At 56.7% G+C, this 21,367-nt stretch overlaps 1 protein-coding gene across 1 annotated transcript in view; it reads left to right on the top strand.

Moving 5' to 3' along the window:
* The first annotated feature begins 9,275 nt into the window (after positions 1-9,275).
* The window catches only part of LOC120921865 (maestro heat-like repeat-containing protein family member 1), a 35,439-nt gene continuing 23,347 nt past the window's right edge, over positions 9,276-21,367 (top strand). Inside the window, exon 1 of the mRNA XM_040334351.1 lies at positions 9,276-9,304. The gene's annotated coding sequence lies outside the window, so the exon portion shown is untranslated. The remainder of the gene's footprint in view (positions 9,305-21,367) is intronic.

The following is a 21,367-nucleotide window of genomic DNA, read 5'->3' as shown; positions in this document are numbered from 1 at the left end:
CACATTTACACAGGTTAGTCAGCACAGGTGTTGGGGGGGGGGGGTTCTGTATACATACCTGCAGCTAAGTGCAGGATAAGTCAGAGGGCGGCGGGTGGTAAATATTGAACATGACTAATGTATGAATGTCAGGTGACGCGCCTGATGTTTGAGGAGACTCCTCTCCAGCACCCCCGGGGGCACATTGTGGTATTGCTGTGTTAGGTTATGTAGATCTCCAGGAGATGGAGCCCCGGGGCAGAACCTCAACATTCGTTGTGACTCGCTGTGTCTGATCATTTTCTATTATATAGAACCACAAGCCAATCAGATATATGAGCCCACATCTACACCACACAGTCCTGACCAGAACATCGACCGCACACTGGACTGTCCATGGTGACACATACCTCTCCAGGAGGAAGGAGACCCCATCACACTGGACTGTCCATGGTGACACACACCTCTCTAGAGGAAGGAGACCCCATCACAGTGGACTGTCCATGGTGACACATACCTCTCCAGAGGAAGGAGACCCCATCACACTGGACTGTCCATGGTGACACATACCTCTCCGGAGGAAGGAGACCCCATCACACTGGACTGTCCATGGTGACACATACCTCTCAGGAGGAAAGAGACCCCATGACACTGGACTGTCCATGGTGACACATACCTCTCCAGAGGAAGGAGACCCCATCACACTGGACTGTCCATGGTGACACATACCTCTCCAGAGGAAGGAGACCCCATCACACTGGACTGTCCATGGTGACACATACCTCTCAGGAGGAAAGAGACCCCATGACACTGGACTGTCCATGGTGACACATACCTTTCCAGAGGAAGGAGACCCCATCACACTGGACTGTCCATGGTGACACATACCTCTCCAGAGGAAGGAGACCCCATCACACTGGACTGTCCATGGTGACACATACCTCTCCAGAGGAAGGAGACCCTATCACACTGGACTGTCCATGGTGACACATACCTCTCCAGAGGAAGGAGACCTCATCACACTGGACTGTCCATGGTGACACATACCTCTCCGGAGGAAGGAGACCCGATCACACTGGACTGTCCATGGTGACACATACCTCTCCAGGAGGAAGGAGACCCCATCACACTGGACTGTCCATGGTGACACATACCTCTCCAGAGGAAGGAGACCCCATCACACTGGACTGTCCATGGTGACACATACCTCTCCGGAGGAAGGAGACCCCATCACACTGGACTGTCCATGGTGACACATACCTCTCCAGAGGAAGGAGACCCCATCACACTGGACTGTCCATGGTGACACACACCTCTCCAGAGGAAGGAGACTCCATCACACTGGACTGTCCATGGTGACACATACCTCTCCAGAGGAAGGAGACCCCATCACACTGGACTGTCCATGGTGACACATACCTCTCCAGGAGGAAGGAGACCCCATCACACTGGACTGTCCATGGTGACACATACCTCCCTGGAGGAAGGAGACCCCATCACACTGGACTGTCCATGGTGACACATACCTCTCCAGGAGGAAGGAGACCCCATCACACTGGACTGTCCATGGTGACACATACCTCTCCGGAGGAAGGAGACCCCATCACACTGGACTGTCCATGGTGACACATACCTCTCCAGAGGAAGGAGACCCCATCACACTGGACTGTCCATGGTGACACATACCTCTCCAGAGGAAGGAGACCCCATCACACTGGACTGTCCATGGTGACACATACCTCTCCAGGAGGAAAGAGACCCCATCACACTGGACTGTCCATGGTGACACATACCTCTCCAGAGGAAGGAGACCCCATCACACTGGACTGTCCATGGTGACCCATACCTCTCCAGAGGAAGGAGACCCCATCACACTGGACTGTCCATGGTGACACATACCTCTCCAGAGGAAGGAGACCCCATCACACTGGACTGTCCATGGTGACACATACCTCTCCAGAGGAAGGAGACCCCATCACACTGGACTGTCCATGGTGACACATACCTCTCCAGAGGAAGGAGACCCCATCACACTGGACTGTCCATGGTGACACATACCTCTCCAGGAGGAAGGAGATCCCATCACACTGGACTGTCCATGGTGACCCATACCTCTCCAGAGGAAGGAGACACCATCACACTGGACTGTCCATGGTGACACATACCTCTCCAGAGGAAGGAGACCCCATCACACTGGACTGTCCATGGTGACACATACCTCTCCAGAGGAAGGAGACCCCATCACACTGGACTGTCCATGGTGACACATACCTCTCCAGGAGGAAGGAGACCCCATCACACTGGACTGTCCATGGTGACACATACCTCTCCAGAGGAAGGAGACCCCATCACACTGGACTGTCCATGGTGACACATACCTCTCCGGAGGAAGGAGACCCCATCACACTGGACTGTCCATGGTGACACATACCTCTCCAGAGGAAGGAGACCCCATCACACTGGACTGTCCATGGTGACACATACCTCTCCGGAGGAAGGAGACCCCATCACACTGGACTGTCCATGGTGACACATACCTCTCCGGAGGAAGGAGACCCCATCACACTGGACTGTCCATGGTGACACATACCTCTCCAGAGGAAGGAGACCCCATCACACTGGACTGTCCATGGTGACACATACCTCTCCAGAGGAAGGAGACCCCATCACACTGGACTGTCCATGGTGACACATACCTCTCCGGAGGAAGGAGACCCCATCACACTGGACTGTCCATGGTGACACATACCTCTCCGGAGGAAGGAGACCCCATCACACTGGACTGTCCATGGTGACACATACCTCTCCAGAGGAAGGAGACCCCATCACACTGGACTGTCCATGGTGACACATACCTCTCCGGAGGAAGGAGACCCCATCACACTGGACTGTCCATGGTGACACATACCTCTCCAGAGGAAGGAGACCCCATCACACTGGACTGTCCATGGCGACACATACCTCTCCAGGAGGAAGGAGACCCCATCACACTGGACTGTCCATGGTGACACATACCTCTCCAGAGGAAGGAGACCTCATCACACTGGACTGTCCATGGTGACACATACCTCTCCAGAGGAAGGAGACCCCATCACACTGGACTGTCCATGGTGACACATACCTCTCCAGAGGAAGGAGACCCCATCACACTGGACTGTCCATGGCGACACATACCTCTCCAGGAGGAAGGAGACCCCATCACACTGGACTGTCCATGGTGACACATAGCTCTCCGGAGGAAGGAGACCCCATCACACTGGACTGTCCATGGTGACACATACCTCTCCGGAGGAAGGAGACCCCATCACACTGGACTGTCCATGGTGACACATACCTCTCCAGAGAAAGGAGACCCCATCACACTGGACTGTCCATGGTGACACATACCTCTCCAGAGGAAGGAGACCTCATCACACTGGACTGTCCATGGTGACACATACCTCTCCAGGAGGAAGGAGACCCCATCACACTGGACTGTCCATGGTGACACACACCTCTCCAGAGGAAGGAGACCCCATCACACTGGACTGTCCATGGTGACAGATACCTCTCCAGGAGGAAGGAGACGCCATCACACTGGACTGTCCATGGTGACACATACCTCTCCAGAGGAAGGAGATCCCATCACACTGGACTGTCCATGGTGACACATACCTCTCCAGAGGAAGGAGACCTCATCACACTGGACTGTCCATGGTGACACATACCTCTCCAGAGGAAGGAGACCTCATCACACTGGACTGTCCATGGTGACACATACCTCTCCGGAGGAAGGAGACCCCATCACACTGGACTGTCCATGGTGACACATACCTCTCCAGAGAAAGGAGACCCCATCACACTGGACTGTCCATGGTGACACATACCTCTCCAGAGGAAGGAGACCCCATCACACTGGACTGTCCATGGTGACACATACCTCTCCAGAGGAAGGAGACCCCATCACACTGGACTGTCCATGGTGACACATACCTCCCTGGAGGAAGGAGACCCCATCACACTGGACTGTCCATGGTGACACATACCTCTCCAGGAGGAAGGAGACCCCATCACACTGGACTGTCCATGGTGACACATACCTCTCCAGAGGAAGGAGACCCCATCACACTGGACTGTCCATGGTGACACATACCTCCCTGGAGGAAGGAGACCCCATCACACTGGACTGTCCATGGTGACACATACCTCTCCAGGAGGAAGGAGACCCCATCACACTGGACTGTCCATGGTGACACATACCTCTCCAGAGGAAGGAGACCTCATCACACTGGACTGTCCATGGTGACCCATACCTCTCCAGAGGAAGGAGACCCCATCACACTGGACTGTCCATGGTGACACATACCTCTCCAGAGGAAGGAGACCCCATCACACTGGACTGTCCATGGTGACACATACCTCTCCAGGAGGAGGAAGGAGACCCCATCACACTGGACTGTCCATGGTGACACACACCTCTCCAGAGGAAGGAGACCCCATCACACTGGACTGTCCATGGTGACACATACCTCTCCAGAGGAAGGAGACCCCATCACACTGGACTGTCCATGGTGACATACCTCTCCAGAGGAAGGAGACCCCATCACACTGGACTGTCCATGGTGACACATACCTCTCCAGAGGAAGGAGATCCCATCACACTGGACTGTCCATGGTGACACATACCTCTCCAGAGGAAGGGGATCCCATCACACTGGACTGTCCATGGTGACACATACCTCTCCAGAGGAAGGAGACCCCATCACACTGGACTGTCCATGGTGACACATACCTCTCCAGAGGAAGGAGACCCCATCACACTGGACTGTCCATGGTGACACATACCTCTCCAGAGGAAGGAGACCCCATCACACTGGACTGTCCATGGTGACACACACCTCTCCAGAGGAAGGAGACCCCATCACACTGGACTGTCCATGGTGACACATACCTCTCCAGAGGAAGGAGACCCCATCACACTGGACTGTCCATGGTGACACATACCTCTCCAGAGGAAGGAGACCCCATCACACTGGACTGTCCATGGTGACACACACCTCTCCAGAGGAAGGAGACCCCATCACACTGGACTGTCCATGGTGACACATACCTCTCCAGAGGAAGGAGACCCCATCACACTGGACTGTCCATGGTGACCCATACCTCTCCAGAGGAAGGAGACCCCATCACACTGGACTGTCCATGGTGACACATACCTCTCCAGGAGGAGGAAGGAGACCCCATCACACTGGACTGTCCATGGTGACACATACCTCTCCAGAGGAAGGAGACCCCATCACACTGGACTGTCCATGGTGACACATACCTCTCCAGAGGAAGGAGACCTCATCACACTGGACTGTCCATGGTGACACATACCTCTCCGGAGGAAGGAGACCCCATCACACTGGACTGTCCATGGTGACACATACCTCTCCAGAGGAAGGAGACCCCATCACACTGGACTGTCCATGGTGACACATACCTCTCCAGAGGAAGGAGACCCCATCACACTGGACTGTCCATGGTGACACATACCTCTCCGGAGGAAGGAGACCCCATCACACTGGACTGTCCATGGTGACACATACCTCTCCAGAGGAAGGAGACCTCATCACACTGGACTGTCCATGGTGACACATACCTCTCCAGAGGAAGGAGACCTCATCACACTGGACTGTCCATGGTGACATACCTCTCCAGAGGAAGGAGACCCCATCACACTGGACTGTCCATGGTGACACATACCTCTCCAGAGGAAGGAGACCCCATCACACTGGACTGTCCATGGTGACACATACCTCTCCAGAGGAAGGAGACCCCATCACACTGGACTGTCCATGGTGACACATACCTCTCCAGAGGAAGGAGACCTCATCACACTGGACTGTCCATGGTGACATACCTCTCCAGAGGAAGGAGACCCCATCACACTGGACTGTCCATGGTGACACATACCTCTCCAGAGGAAGGAGACCCCATCACACTGGACTGTTCCATCCAATCACAGCTCAGTATACACAGTCCAGCTGACTTCCTGTCCTCATAACACTGGAGTGTGCTGGGGGGGGGGGGGGGGCAGCAAGTTATGGGGGTTTGTTGGGGGTCCTTACAACATGAGCTGCACTCCACCCAAAACAGATATTTCAGTAGTACGGAGGTGCTTGAGAGTGAAACCACCAATGGTTTGTTCCTTCCTGGGGGGGGGGGGGGGGTGACATTTACATCATAGTGAAGAGGTGAGAACAGGTGTCAGTACAGAGACAAGAACTACAGCGGGGGTGGGGCCTCCATACTGAAGTCCATGTAACCCCTCCCCCCAGATGGAAAGACAATTTTAGGGAGATGAAGGGAAGCTTACAGTAGCAAAGAGCTCCACCCTAAACAGAAAAGATAAATCCAGGAACCGCCAAGTCGCCCCAACTTACTCGTCCTCCTCATGAATGCGCCGCTTGGTGCAGGACGGGTCCGGCCGGCTATGCGGGAGACACCTGTATGGGGGGGGGGGGAGAGAAACAGAGACACGTCAGGGCGGAGACCCCCATCCTCCACTGCATATGCAACTCAGGGTGGAGACAGATCCCCCACTGAAGGCCCTCCTCCTTACCCTGTCAATTAAAAATTCCCCTCCTCCTCCCTCTCATCTGTCTGGTGGTCCTCCTCCTCCCTTCTGTTCCCCCCCCCCCCCTATCCGGTCCTCTTTCTCCCCCCCCCCACTCACCTGTCCAGTCCTCCTCCTCCCTCTCTTTTGTCCAGTCCTGTCCTCCTTCTCCCCCCCCCCACTCACCTGTGCAGTGGTCCTCCTTCTCCCCCCCCCACTCACCTGTCCAGTGGTCCTCCTCCCCCCCTCTCACCTGTCCAGTGGTCCTCCTCCCCCCCTCTCACCTGTCCAGTGGTCCTCCCCCCTCACCTGTCCCGTCCTCCTCCCCTCTCACCTGTCTGTGGTCGTCCTCCACCCCTCTCACCTGTCTGTGGTCCTCCTCCCCCCTCTCACCTGTCTGTGGTCCTCCTCCCCCCTCTCACCTGTCCAGTGGTCATACTCCTCCTCCCCCTCTCACCTGTCCAGTGGTCCTCCTCCCCCCCCTCGCCTGTCCCGTCCTCCACCCCTCTCACCTGTCCGGTCCTCCTCCTCCCTCTCTTCTGTCCAGTGGTCCTCCTCTCACCTGTTCAGTGGTCCTCCTCCTCCCCCCTCTCACCTGTCCAGTGGTCCTCCTCCTCCCCCCTCTCACCCGTCCAGTGGTCCTCCTCCTCCCCCCTCTCACCCGTCCAGTGGTCCTCCTCCTCCTCCCCCCTCTCACCTGTCCAGTGGTCCTCCTCCTCCCCCCTCTCACCTGTCCGGTGGTCCTCCTCTCACCTGTTTGTTGACATCCTACCCCCTCTCACCTGTCCAGTGGTCCTTCTCCTCCCCCCTGTCCGTGGTCCTCCTCCCCCCTCTCACCTGTCCAGTGGTCCTCCTCCTCCCCCTCTCACCTGTCCAGTGGTCCTCCTCCTCCCTCCCTCTCACCTGTCCAGTGGTCCTCCTCCTCCCCCCTCTCACACCTGTCCAGTGGTCCTTCTCCTCCCCCCCTCTCACCTGTCCAGTGGTCCTCCTCCTCCCCCTCTCACCTGTCCAGTGGTCCTCCTCCCCCCCTCTCACCTGTCCAGTGGTCCTCCTCCTCCCCCCCTCTCACCTGTCCAGTGGTCCTCCTCCTCCCCCCCTCTCACACCTGTCCAGTGGTCCTCCTCCTCCCCCCCTCTCACACCTGTCCAGTGGTCCTTCTCCTCCTCCCCTCTCACCCGTCCAGTGGTCCTCCTCCTCCCCCTTTCTCACCTGTCCGGTGGTCCTCCTCCCCCTCTCTCACCTGTCCAGTGGTCCTCCTCCCCCTCTCTCACCTGTCCGGTGGTCCTCCTCCCCCTCTCTCACCTGTCCGGTGGTCCTCCTCCCCCTCTCTCACCTGTCCAGTGGTCCTCCTCCTCCCCCTCTCTCACCTGTCCAGTGGTCCTCCTCCTCCCCCTCTCTCACCTGTCCAGTGGTCCTCCTCCTCCCCTCTCACCTGTCCAGTGGTCATCCTCCTCCCCCTCTCTCACCTGTCCAGTGGTCCTCCTCCCCCTCTCACCTGTCCAGTGGTCCTCCTACTCCCCCCTCTCACCTGTCCAGTGGTCCTCCTCCTCCCCCCTCTCACCTGTCCAGTGGTCCTCCTCCCCCCTCTCTCACCTGTCCAGTGGTCCTCCTCCTCCCCCTCTCTCACCTGTCCAGTGGTCCTCCTCCTCCCCCTCTCACCTGTCCAGTGGTCCTCCTCCCCCCCCTCTCACCTGTCCAGTGGTCCTCCTCCTCCCCCTCTCTCACCTGTCCCGTGGTCCTCCTCCTCCCCCCCTCTCACCTGTCCAGTGGTCCTCCTCCTCCCCCCTCTCACCTGTCCAGTGGTCCTCCTCCCCCCTCTCACCTGTCCAGTGGTCCTCCTCCTCCCTTCTCTCACCTGTCCAGTGGTCCTCCTCCCCCCCTCTCACCTGTCCAGTGGTCCTCCTCCTCCCCCCTCTCACACCTGTCCAGTGGTCCTTCTCTTCCCCCCCTCTCACCTGTCCAGTGGTCCTCCTCCCCCTCTCTCACCTGTCGAGTGGTCCTCCTCCCCCCTCTCTCACCTGTCGAGTGGTCCTCCTCCCCCCTCTCTCACCTGTCCAGTGGTCCTCCTCCCCCTCTCTCACCTGTCCAGTGGTCCTCCTCCCCCTCTCACCTGTCCAGTGGTCCTCCTCCTCCCCCCTCTCTCACCTGTCCAGTGGTCCTCCTACCCCTCCCTCCTGTCCGTGGCCCTCCTCCCCCCTCTCACCTGTCCGGTGGTCCGGTCCTCCTCCTTCCCCGGCTCCCCGGTACTCTCATCCCGCACAGGCCTCGCTATCACTGCGCATGCGCCGCGATATGAAGTAAACTCTTTATTACACCGTCCAGCGGCGAGCATTCAAACTGCCAATCTTTATTAACAACCCCCGGGATGAACAGAGTACAGCCGGTATATAGACAGAACGGTGTACTATTATCTGCCCGGGTGTGTATATAGACACCTCCGGGGGATTCGCCGTCCGGAGATTTATACCGATATATAAGAACAGATCAGTTTACAGTGATACTACACAAGACGGAAATCCAACCAATAAAATGGCGGCCCAATCCTGGGGAGGCGACACCTGTGTAGACCGGAAGTGGGCGGCGATCATGTGCTTCTCATCTACACACCGCCTCAGGTGTTGTCTGGTGTCACAAGTCAGATGGCGGACACGCCCACAAATACTTCCCAACCAATCAGCGGCGCCTGTCAGATGAGTCACATGACAGCAGCGACCAGATTCACGGCAGAGCTGAGAGCAGCTGGAGGTAAGTGAGGGGCCCCAGCGAGAGCCAGGGGCCACACTGAGCAGTGCCACACTGAGAGCCAGGGGCCACACTGAGCAGTGACACAGCGAGAGCCAGGGGCCACACTGAGCAGTGACACAGCGAGAGCCAGGGGCCACACTGAGCGGTGACACAGCGAGAACCACTCTTAGAGCCAGGGGCCACACTGAGCAGTGACACAGCGAGAGCCAGGGGCCACACTGAGCAGTGACACAGCGAGAGCCAGGGGCCACACTGAGCGGTGACACAGCGAGAACCACTCTTAGAGCCAGGGGCCACACTGAACAGTGACACAGCGAGAGCCAGGGGCCACACTGAGCAGTGACACAGCGAGAGCCAGGGGCCACACTGAGCGGTGACACAGCGAGAGTCAGGGGCCACACTGAGCAGTGACACAGCGAGAGCCAGGGGCCACACTGAGCGGTGACACAGCGAGAACCACTCTTAGAGCCAGGGGCCACACTGAGCAGTGACACAGCGAGAGCCAGGGGCCACACTGAACAGTGACACAGCGAGAGCCAGGGGCCACACTGACCAGTGACACAGCTAGGGGAGATAACCAGGGGCCACACTGACACAGCTAGGTGGGGATAACCAGGGGCCACACTGACCAGTGATATAACCAGGGCCCACACTGACTAGTGACACAGCTAGGGGACATAACCAGGGGCCACGCTGACTAGTGATATAACCAGGGGCCCATGCTGACTAGTGATACAACCAGGGGCCCACGCTGACTACAACCAGGGGCCCACGCTGACTAGTGATGCAACCAGGGGCCCACGCTGACTAGTGATGCAACCAGGGGCCCACGCTGACTAGTGATGCAACCAGGGGCCCACGCTGACTAGTGATGCAACCAGGGGCCCACGCTGACTAGTGATGCAACCAGGGGCCCACGCTGACTAGTGATGCAACCAGGGGCCCACGCTGACTAGTGATGCAACCAGGGGCCCACGCTGACTAGTGATGCAACCAGGGGCCCACGCTGACGAGTGATACAACCAGGGGCCCACGCTGACGAGTGATACAACCAGGGGCCACACTGGCAGTTTTATTGGTAGAAGAATAGACATGGAAGCTGCTGGGAGATCCGGATAGGAATTTGGGGGACAATCCACAACCCGTCATTTCTGGGGTCCTTCATCAGGGACTGACTGAAGACTGTGATTGGACGGGGAGTGAAGGGGACCTGTAATGGGGGGGGATGGTTGGTACGTGTCGGATTGTCCTCTGGATTCTTATCAGAATAAAGTTTTATTTGGACCTCTCAGCAGCGTGAAGACCTTCCATTTCTATTACTCTACAAAGGAAGGAGAGCGGGGAGATCCTTGGGGGTGGGGACGTCTCCTGCCGGGAACAGAGTCACCTCCATCCTCCAATAGGAATACAGATCAGATCTCCCAGACAGGTCCGGCGCTCTTCTTCCACTTCCCTCATCCAGAGTATTCTCTTCCTGGAGAGGATCCCCTCATCTCCTGTCCTGAGGAGCATGCAGGAAGTGCCGGTGACTCTCCGGGGGGGGGGGGGGTCACACTACATGAGAAGGTTTGGTGGAGCTGATGTTGTATTGTGTGAGCTTTGGAGTGAAGCTCGGTGGTTGTGGATGACCCCGGTTGGGCTCGGTGGTTGTGGATGACTCTGGTTGGGCTCGGTGGTTGTGGATGACCCTGGTTGGACTCTGTGGTTGTGGATGACCCTGGTTGGACTCGGTGGTTGTGGATGACTCTGGTTGGACTCGGTGGTTGTGGATGACCCTGGTTGGGAGCTCGGTGGTTGTGGATGACCCTGGTTGGCCTCGGTGGTTGTGGATGACCCTGGTTGGCCTCGGTGGTTGTGGATGACTCTGGTTGGGAGCTCGGTGGTTGTGGATGACCCTGGTTGGCCTCGGTGGTTGTGGATGACCCTGGTTGGGAGCTCGGTGGTTGTGGATGACCCTGGTTGGGAGCTCGGTGGTTGTGGATGACCCTGGTTGGGGGCTCGGTGGTTGTGGATGACCCTGGTTGGGGGCTCGGTGGTTGTGGATGACTCTGGTTGGGGGCTCGGTGGTTGTGGATGACTCTGGTTGGACTCGGTGGTTGTGGATGACTCGGGTTGAGCTCGGTGGTTGTGGATGACCCTGGTTGGGAGCTCGGTGGTTGTGGATGACCCTGGTTGGGAGCTCGGTGGTTGTGGATGACCCTGGTTGGGGGCTCGGTGGTTGTGGATGACTCTGGTTGGGGGCTCGGTGGTTGTGGATGACCCTGGTTGGCCTCGGTGGTTGTGGATGACCCTGGTTGGCCTCGGTGGTTGTGGATGACTCTGGTTGGGAGCTCGGTGGTTGTGGATGACCCTGGTTGGGAGCTCGGTGGTTGTGGATGACCCTGGTTGGCCTCGGTGGTTGTGGATGACCCTGGTTGGCCTCGGTGGTTGTGGATGACTCTGGTTGGGAGCTCGGTGGTTGTGGATGACCCTGGTTGGCCTCGGTGGTTGTGGATGACCCTGGTTGGGAGCTCGGTGGTTGTGGATGACCCTGGTTGGGAGCTCGGTGGTTGTGGATGACCCTGGTTGGGGGCTCGGTGGTTGTGGATGACCCTGGTTGGGGGCTCGGTGGTTGTGGATGACTCTGGTTGGGGGCTCGGTGGTTGTGGATGACTCTGGTTGGACTCGGTGGTTGTGGATGACTCGGGTTGAGCTCGGTGGTTGTGGATGACCCTGGTTGGGAGCTCGGTGGTTGTGGATGACCCTGGTTGGGAGCTCGGTGGTTGTGGATGACCCTGGTTGGGGGCTCGGTGGTTGTGGATGACTCTGGTTGGGGGCTCGGTGGTTGTGGATGACTCTGGTTGGGGGCTCGGTGGTTGTGGATGACTCTGGTTGGGGGCTCGGTGGTTGTGGATGACCCTGGTTGGGGGCTCGGTGGTTGTGGATGACTCTGGTTGGGGGCTCGGTGGTTGTGGATGACTCTGGTTGGACTCGGTGGTTGTGGATGACTCGGGTTGAGCTCGGTGGTTGTGGATGACCCTGGTTGGGAGCTCGGTGGTTGTGGATGACTCTGGTTGGACTCGGTGGTTGTGGATGACCCTGGTTGGGAGCTCGGTGGTTGTGGATGACCCTGGTTGGGAGCTCGGTGGTTGTGGATGACCCTGGTTGGGAGCTCGGTGGTTGTGGATGACCCTGGTTGGGAGCTCGGTGGTTGTGGATGACCCTGTTTGGGAGCTCGGTGGTTGTGGATGACCCTGGTTGGGGGCTCGGTGGTTGTGGATGACCCTGGTTGGGCTCGGTGGTTGTGGATGACCCTGGTTGGGCTCGGTGGTTATGGATGACCCTGGTTGGGGGCTCGGTGGTTGTGGATGACCCTGGTTGGGCTCGGTGGTTGTGGATGACCCTGGTTGGGCTCGGTGGTTATGGATGACCCTGGTTGGGGGCTCGGTGGTTGTGGATGACCCTGGTTGGGCTCGGTGGTTGTGGATGACCCTGTTTGGGAGCTCGGTGGTTGTGGATGACCCTGGTTGGGAGCTCGGTGGTTGTGGATGACCCTGGTTGGGAGCTCGGTGGTTGTGGATGACCCTGGTTGGGCTCGGCGGTTGCGGATGACCCCGGTTGGGAGCTCGGCGGTTGCGGATGACTCTGGTTGGGAGCTCGGCGGTTGCGGATGACCCCGGTTGGGAGCTCGGCGGTTGCTGATGACCCCGGTTGGGAGCTCGGCGGTTGCTGATGACCCCGGTTGGGAGCTCGGCGGTTGCTGATGACCCCGGTTGGGAGCTCGGCGGTTGCGGATGACCCCGGTTGGGAGCTCGGCGGTTGTTTTGCGGAACTACAAGTCCCACCATGCCTCTGCTTTTGGGAGTCAGGCTTGTAACTGTCAGCCTTGCAATGCCTCATGGGACTTGTATTTCCCCAACAGCTGGAGGACACACTGTTGAGCACCCGTGTTGTAGATCAGGGGTAGGCCGCCTCGGCCCTCCAGCTGTTTTGAAACCCAGGAGACATTGCAAGACCCTGACAATCACAGACCTGACTCCTAGAGGCAGAGGCATGATGGGATTTGTAGTTCACCACAGCTGGAGGGCAGAGGTTGCCTCCCCCTGTTGTAGATGCTCCTGGTTGGGATGAGTTGAGACTCTCGGCTTTCTGTGGTAGATCTGCACCTGGTTCCGGAGTTCTCATTTCCATATTTCGGTCCCCAGAGGGTGTGGGGGAAGATGATGCAGGTGGGATCCCCTCAGTGATGTCACCATCCTCCTTCTATGGAAAAGATCTGGTCATGGTCATTGTTTTTGGGGGGGGGGGATCATTAGTCTGTCCACCCACAGAGTGAACGTTTACCACACGTGTCACCGCAGTGTGGTAACCAACCTCACTTCCTCTTTCAGTACCCACAGTGCGGGGGAGGGGGAAACCTCAGAGGGTATCTTTGCAGATCTGATATCTCTGGGTTAGTTGCAGACGTACTTTGAAGGTGAATATGATCTACAGATGTGTCCCGTGTGTCTGTCCGTCTGACACAGCATGAGTCCATGTGTCTGCTGTGTCCGTCTGTCCGGTTTTGGCGTATTGGTTGGGTGGACGTGGCTGGCGTATTGGTTGGGTGGACGTGGCTGGCGTATTGGTTGGGTGGACGTGGCTGGCGTATTGGTTGGGTGGACGTGGCTGGCGTATTGGTGGGTGGATGTGGCTGGCGCGTTGGATGGGAGTAGCTGACATATTGGGTGGGTGTGGCTGGCGTATTGGTTGGGCGTGGCTGGCGTATTGGTGGGTGGACGTGGCTGGCGTATTGGTGGGTGGACGTGGCTGGCGTATTGTGGGTGGACGTGGCTGGCGTATTGTGGGTGGGCGTGGGTGGCCGTGGCTGGCGTATTGGTTGGGTGGGCGTGGCTGGCATATTGGTTGGGTGGACGTGGCTGACACATTGGGTGGGCGTGGCTGACCGACGTGGCTGGTGTATTCGTGGTTGGCGCCTATTGTTGGGTGGGCGTGACTGGCGCCTATTGTTGGGCGGCCGTGACTGGCGCCTATTTTTGGGCGGCCGTGACTGGCGCCTATTTTTGGGCGGCCGTGACTGGCGCCTATTGTTGGGTGGGCGTGACTGGCGCCTATTGTTGGGCGGCCGTGACTGGCGCCTATTGTTGGGCGGCCGTGACTGGCGCCTATTGGTTGGGTGGACGTGGCGTGCGTATTGGTTGGGTGGACGTGGCGTGCGTATTGGTTGGGTGGACGTGGCTGGCCGACGTGGCTGGCGTATTGTTTGGGTGAACGTGGCTGGCGTATTGTTTGGGTGGACGTGGCTGGCGTATTGGTGGTTGGGCGTGGCTGGCGTATTGGTGGTTGGGCGTGGCTGGCGTATTGGTGGTTGGGGCGTGGCTGGCGCATTGGGTGGCCGTGGCTGACGTATTGGTGGTTGGGGCGTGGCTGGCGCATTGGGTGGCCGTGGCTGACGTATTGGGTGGGTGTGGCTGGCATATTGGTGGGTGAACGTGGCTGGCATGTTGGGTGGGTGGGCGTGGCTGATCGACGTGGCTGGTGTATTTGTGGTTGGGCGTGGCTGGCGCGTATTGTTGGGTGGGCGTGAGTGGCGCGTATTGTTGGGTGGGTGTGGCTGGCGTATTGGTTGGTTTGGCCTGGCTGACGTGTTGGTTTGGCGTGGCTGTCGTGTGGGTGGTTGTGGCTGGCGCATTGGTTGGGTGGGTGTGGCTGGCGTATTGGTTGGGTGGGCGTGGCTGGCGTGTTGGTTGGGCGTGGCTGGCGTGTGGGTGGGTGGTTGTGGCTGGCGCATTGGTTGGGTGGGTGGGTGTGGCTGGCGTATTGGTTGGTTTGGCCTGGCTGACGTGTTGGTTTGGCGTGGCTGGCGTGTGGGTGGTTGTGGCTGGCGTATTGGTTGGGTGGCCGTGGCTGGCGTGTTGGTTGGGCATGGCTGGCGTGTGGGTGGTTGTGGCTGGCGTATTGGTGGGTGGTTGTGGCTGGCGCATTGGTTGGGTGGGTGTGGCTGGCGTATTGGTTGGGTGGGCGTGGCTGGCGTGTTGGTTGGGCGTGGCTGGCGTGTGGGTGGTTGTGGCTGGCGTATTGGTGGGTGGTTGTGGCTGGCGCATTGGTTGGGTGGGTGGGTGTGGCTGGCGTATTGGTTGGGTGGGCGTGGCTGGCGTGTTGGTTGGGCGTGGCTGGTGGGTGGGTGGTTGTGGCTGGCGTATTGGTGGGTGGTTGTGGCCGGCGTATTGGTTGGGCGTGGCTAGCGTGTGGGTGGGTGGTTGTGGCTGGCGTATTGGTGGGTGGTTGTGGCTGGCGCATTGGTTGGGTGGGTGGGTGTGGCTGGCGTATTGGTGGTGTGACGGAGCCGCCTCCCTCTCCGCTTGAGTGCTTCTGTCAGTACACGGCTCCCTCTGGGCCAATCAGATATTACAGCCACATATTGGTAACCAAGGACCAGGCGAGACTGGCTTCGTTACAGAACTGGAATATTGAATCTTTTATTGTCTTTTTATACATTAAGAAAAGTACATCCGTCCCCCACATACACAATATCACAGATATTTACCCAAAACCTCACACAATGGGTTGGATAACGAGGGGGGGCTGACTCATGGGGCCCCCCCCCCCCCAATAGCTGACAATGATATAATTAGCGCCGCAGCCCTTAAACCAGCCCCGGTGGACAGACTGCCCGGCAACCAGGGTAAGGCAGAGTACATTATCCTAAGTATAAACCACAGAGAAGAGCACGAGACCCCTGTAGCAGACTGTCCGTCTCCTACCTACAATAGTGGCAATGCTCGGGGGAAGTGCGGGTTTTGTTTTTGTTTTTTTTTATTCTTGCTTACCTCGGGGGATGGAACATCAGACCGATTCTCCACCTGTCACCCGGCGTCTCTGCACTGAGAACTGAGCCACGAAGATCGCCGTTGGCTCGGTTCTCACAGATCCCCGAGAGGAAAGAGGCCGACTGTCCGTGGCTTTCCTCTCTGCTTCTCCACGTTCATTGGAGCGCTGAGCCGTGGAGGGGCGGGGAGAGGCTGTCCCAGCGGCTCGCTGAGACCGCCATCAATCAGGGCAGCTGGAGGATCCCGACTTGGGAAGTCGCGATGACGCGCTGCCCCCACTGATGGCGGTGACGTCAGCAGAGAATGGAACTTCAGACCGATCTCTGCAGAAAACGGGTCACCAGAGTGCAAAACGAGAGGCCCGGCCGAAAAAGCTCAGGCTGGACTCTGATTCCACTGTATCAGAATGATGGAACGTTGTGTCAGATTTCTTGAGGGATATTGTTGATGAATATTTCTGTCCTATTGAAGTAATCCAATCCACGTCCTCAGTGTCTATTAGGTGGTCCATCATTGGAGAATGATCTGCCCTAGTCAGTGGGTAAGAGTCTTGCTCCTAGTCCACGTCAGAAGCCCCCTTATCTTGGTTAGGTCTGGCACAGGTGGGAGGACGTAGCTGGTGTGTGGTGGGAGGACGAGTGTAGCTTGTTGGCGGGAGGACATGTGTGTTGGGAGGACGTGTGTCTGTCGAGGACGTGTCTGGCGGGTGGATGAGTGTAGCGTGTCTGGCATGTTGGTGGGAGGACATGTGGTGGGAGGACGTGTCTGGCGTGTTGGCGGGAGGACATGTGCTGGCGGGAGGACATGTCTGGCGGGTGGACGAGTGTAGCGTGTCTGGCATGTTGGTGGGAGGACATGTGGTGGGAGGACGTGTCTGGCGTGTTGGCGGGTGGACGAGTGTAGCGTGTCTGGCATGTGGTGGGAGGACATGTGGTGGGAGGACGTGTCTGGCGTGTTGGCGGGTGGACGAGTGTAGCGTGTCTGGCATGTGGTGGGAGGACATGTGGTGGGAGGACGTGTCTGGCGTGTTGGCGGGTGGACGAGTGTAGCGTGTCTGGCATGTGGTGGGAGGACATGTGGTGGGAGGACGTGTCTGGCGTGTTGGCGGGTGGACGAGTGTAGCGTGTCTGGCATGTGGTGGGAGGACATGTGGTGGGAGGACATGTCTGGCGTGTTGGCGGGTGGACGAGTGTAGCGTGTCTGGCATGTGGTGGGAGGACATGTGGTGGGAGGACGTGTCTGGCGTGTTGGCGGGTGGACGAGTGTAGCGTGTCTGGCATGTTGGTGGGAGGACATGTGGTGGGAGGACATGTGGTGGGAGGACGTGTCTGGCGTGTTGGCGGGTGGACGAGTGTAGCGTGTCTGGCATGTTGGTGGGAGGACATGTGGTGGGAGGACATGTGGTGGGAGGACGTGTCTGGCGGGTGGACGAGTGTAGCGTGTCTGGTGTGTTGGTGGGAGGACATGTGCTGGCGGGAGGACGCATCTGACGTGTTGGCGGGAGGACGCATCTGACGTGTTGGCGGGTGGATGAGTGTAGCGTTTATGGCATGTTGGTGGGAGGGCATGTGGTGGGGGCGGGTGGATAAGTGTAGTGTGTCTGGGTACACGTGTCCCGCGTGTTGGTGTTGCTCTTTGGGTCGGTGTGGTTCCTCTCACATGGTGGTGTAGATTTTGTCTCCCGCACTCACCTGGCTGGACCTGTTCCTATCTGACCTCCACCAGAAATTCAGGTTCAGCCGGTGACCCCTCCCCCCAGGCTGTGTAGAGGAGGAGGAGCTGTACAGCCAGCAGGAAGCTGTGATTTATTATTTCTGTATTTGGGGGGGGGGGGTGTTCTATATATATATATATATATATATATATATATATATATATATATATAGATATATATATATATATATATAGATATATATATATTACACACATTTTTAAGGTATATGATCAGATATCAGTGCAATGTCCTTCCTTGCTGTCCCATATTGCAGTTCTTGTTTCCACAGACAGCTCGGTTTTCTTCTCCTCTTTAGAGGCTGATTTGTTATGAAGAATTTATAGACTGCTGCTGAGATAAAACCAACAAATGATATAAAGGAGCCAGTTGTTAGTTTTAGTGGGGGGGGGGGGGGTCGTCGTCTCATTGAGTGTTCTATAAACCTTCCCAATGAGATGCTCTGTACGGGGGGGGGGGGGGGCTGCACACTCCATCTGTAACTGGGTTCATCATAGTAAGAATGCTGATTGCACTGCCTGATATATAGAGAGCCACCAGAGGGAGCAGTTCCAGCTCTGTATGTGAATGATGAAAGTTGGATGAAACAATGGCTTTGTGGTATCGTTCTGATATCGGAATACAGGAGAGGTCCACTTTATTGGGATATCTGGGTACGGGACGGGTCCTCTTTATTGGGATATCTGGGTACGGGGCGGGTCCTCTTTATTGGGATATCTGGATACGGGACGGGTCCTCTTTATTGGGATATCTGGATACGGGACGGGTCCTCTTTATTGGGATATTCATCTGGATACGGGACGGGTCCTCTTTATTGGGATATCTGGGTACGGGACGGGTCCTCTTTATTGGGATATCTGGATACGGGACGGGTCCTCTTTATTGGGATATCTGGGTACGGGACGGGTCCTCTGTATTGGGATATCTGGGTACGGGACGGGTCCTCTGTATTGGGATATTCATCTGGATACGGGACGGGTCCTCTTTATTGGGATATCTGGATACGGGACGGGCCCTCTTTATTGGGATATCTACGGGACGGGTCCTCTTTATTGGGATATCTGGGTACGGGACGGGTCCTCTTTATTGGGATATCTGGATACGGGACGGGTCCTCCTTTATTGGGATATCTGGATACGGGACGGGTCCTCTTTATTGGGATATCTGGGTACGGGACGGTTCCTCTTTATTGGGATATCTGGGTACGGGACGGTTCCTCTTTATTGGGATATCTGGGTACAGGACGGGTCCTCTGTATTGGGATATCTGGATACGGGACGGGTCCTCTTTATTGGGATATCTGGATACGGGACGGGTCCTCTTTATTGGGATATTCATCTGGATACGGGACGGGTCCTCTTTATTGGGATATCTGGATACGGGACGGCTCCTCTTTATTGGGATATTCATCTGGATACGGGACGGGTCCTCTTTATTGGGATATCTGGGTACGGGACGGGTCCTCTTTATTGGGATATCTGGATACGGGACGGGTCCTCTTTATTGGGATATCTGGGTACGGGACGGTTCCTCTTTATTGGGATATCTGGGTACAGGACGGGTCCTCTGTATTGGGATATCTGGATACGGGACGGGTCCTCTTTATTGGGATATTCATCTGGATACGGGACGGGTCCTCTTTATTGGGATATCTGGATACGGGACGGGTCCTCTTTATTGGGATATCTGGATACGGGACGGGTCCTCTTTATTGGGATATCTGGATACGGGACGGGTCCTCTTTATTGGGATATTCATCTGGATACGGGACGGGTCCTCTTTATTGGGATATTCATCTGGATACGGGACGGGTCCTCTTTATTGGGATATCTGGGTACGGGACGGGTCCTCTTTATTGGGATATCTGGATACGGGACGGGTCCTCTTTATTGGGATATCTGGATACGGGACGGGTCCTCTTTATTGGGATATCTGGGTACGGGACGGTTCCTCTTTATTGGGATATCTGGGTACAGGACGGGTCCTCTGTATTGGGATATCTGGATACGGGACGGGTCCTCTTTATTGGGATATCTGGATACGGGACGGGTCCTCTTTATTGGGATATTCATCTGGATACGGGACGGGTCCTCTTTATTGGGATATCTGGATACGGGACGGGTCCTCTTTATTGGGATATCTGGATACGGGACGGGTCCTCTTTATTGGGATATTCATCTGGATACGGGACGGGTCCTCTTTATTGGGATATCTGGATACGGGACGGGTCCTCTTTATTGGGATATTCATCTGGATACGGGACGGGTCCTCTTTATTGGGATATCTGGGTACGGGACGGGTCCTCTTTATTGGGATATCTGGGAACGGGACGGGTCCTCTTTATTGGGATATCTGGATACGGGACGGGTCCTCTTTATTGGGATATCTGGATACGGGACGGGTCCTCTTTATTGGGATATCTGGATACGGGACGGGTCCTCTTTATTGGGATATCTGGATACGGGACGGGTCCTCTTTATTGGGATATCTGGATACGGGACGGGTCCTCTTTATTGGGATATCTGGATACGGGACGGGTCCTCTTTATTGGGACATCTGGATACGGGACGGGTCCTCTTTATTGGGACATCTGGATACGGGACGGGTCCTCTTTATTGGGATATCTGGATACGGGACGGGTCCTCTTTATTGGGATATCTGGATACGGGACGGGTCCTCTTTATTGGGATCTTTGGATACGGGACGGGTCCTCTTTATTGGGATATCTGGGTACGGGACGGGTCCTCTTTATTGGGATATCTGGATACGGGACGGGTCCTCTTTATTGGGATATCTGGATACGGGACGGGTCCTCTTTATTGGGATATCTGGATACAGGATGGGTCCTCTTTATTGGGATATCTGGATACGGGACGGGTCCTCTTTATGGGGATATCTGGATACGGGACGGGTCCTCTTTATTGGGATATCTGGATACGGGACGGGTCCTCTTTATTGGGATCTTTGGATACGGGACGGGTCCTCTTTATTGGGATATCTGGATACGGGACGGGTCCTCTTTATTGGGATCTTTGGATACGGGACGGGTCCTCTTTTTTGGGATATCTGGGTACGGGACGGGTCCTCTTTATTGGGATATCTGGATACGGGACGGGTCCTCTTTATTGGGATATCTGGATACGGGACGGGTCCTCTTTATTGGGATATCTGGATACGGGACGGGTCCTCTTTATTGGGATATCTGGATACGGGACGGGTCCTCTTTATTGGGATATCTGGATACGGGACGGGTCCTCTTTATTGGGATATCTGGATACGGGACGGGTCCTCTTTATTGGGATATCTGGATACGGGACGGGTCCTCTTTATTGGGATATCTGGATACGGGACGGGTCCTCTTTATTGGGATATCTGGATACGGGACGGGTCCTCTTTATTGGGATATCTGGATACGGGACGGGTCCTCTTTATTGGGATATCTGGGTACGGGACGGGTCCTCTTTATTGGGATATCTGGATACGGGACGGGTCCTCTTTATTGGGATATCTGGATACGGGACG

The sequence above is a fragment of the Rana temporaria genome (assembly GCF_905171775.1).
Source record: "Rana temporaria chromosome 5 unlocalized genomic scaffold, aRanTem1.1 chr5z, whole genome shotgun sequence".
In the NCBI taxonomy this organism is placed as follows: domain Eukaryota; kingdom Metazoa; phylum Chordata; class Amphibia; order Anura; family Ranidae; genus Rana; species Rana temporaria.
Note: the sequence above shows the minus strand (reverse complement) of the source record. Positions and strands in the feature narration are given on the sequence as shown.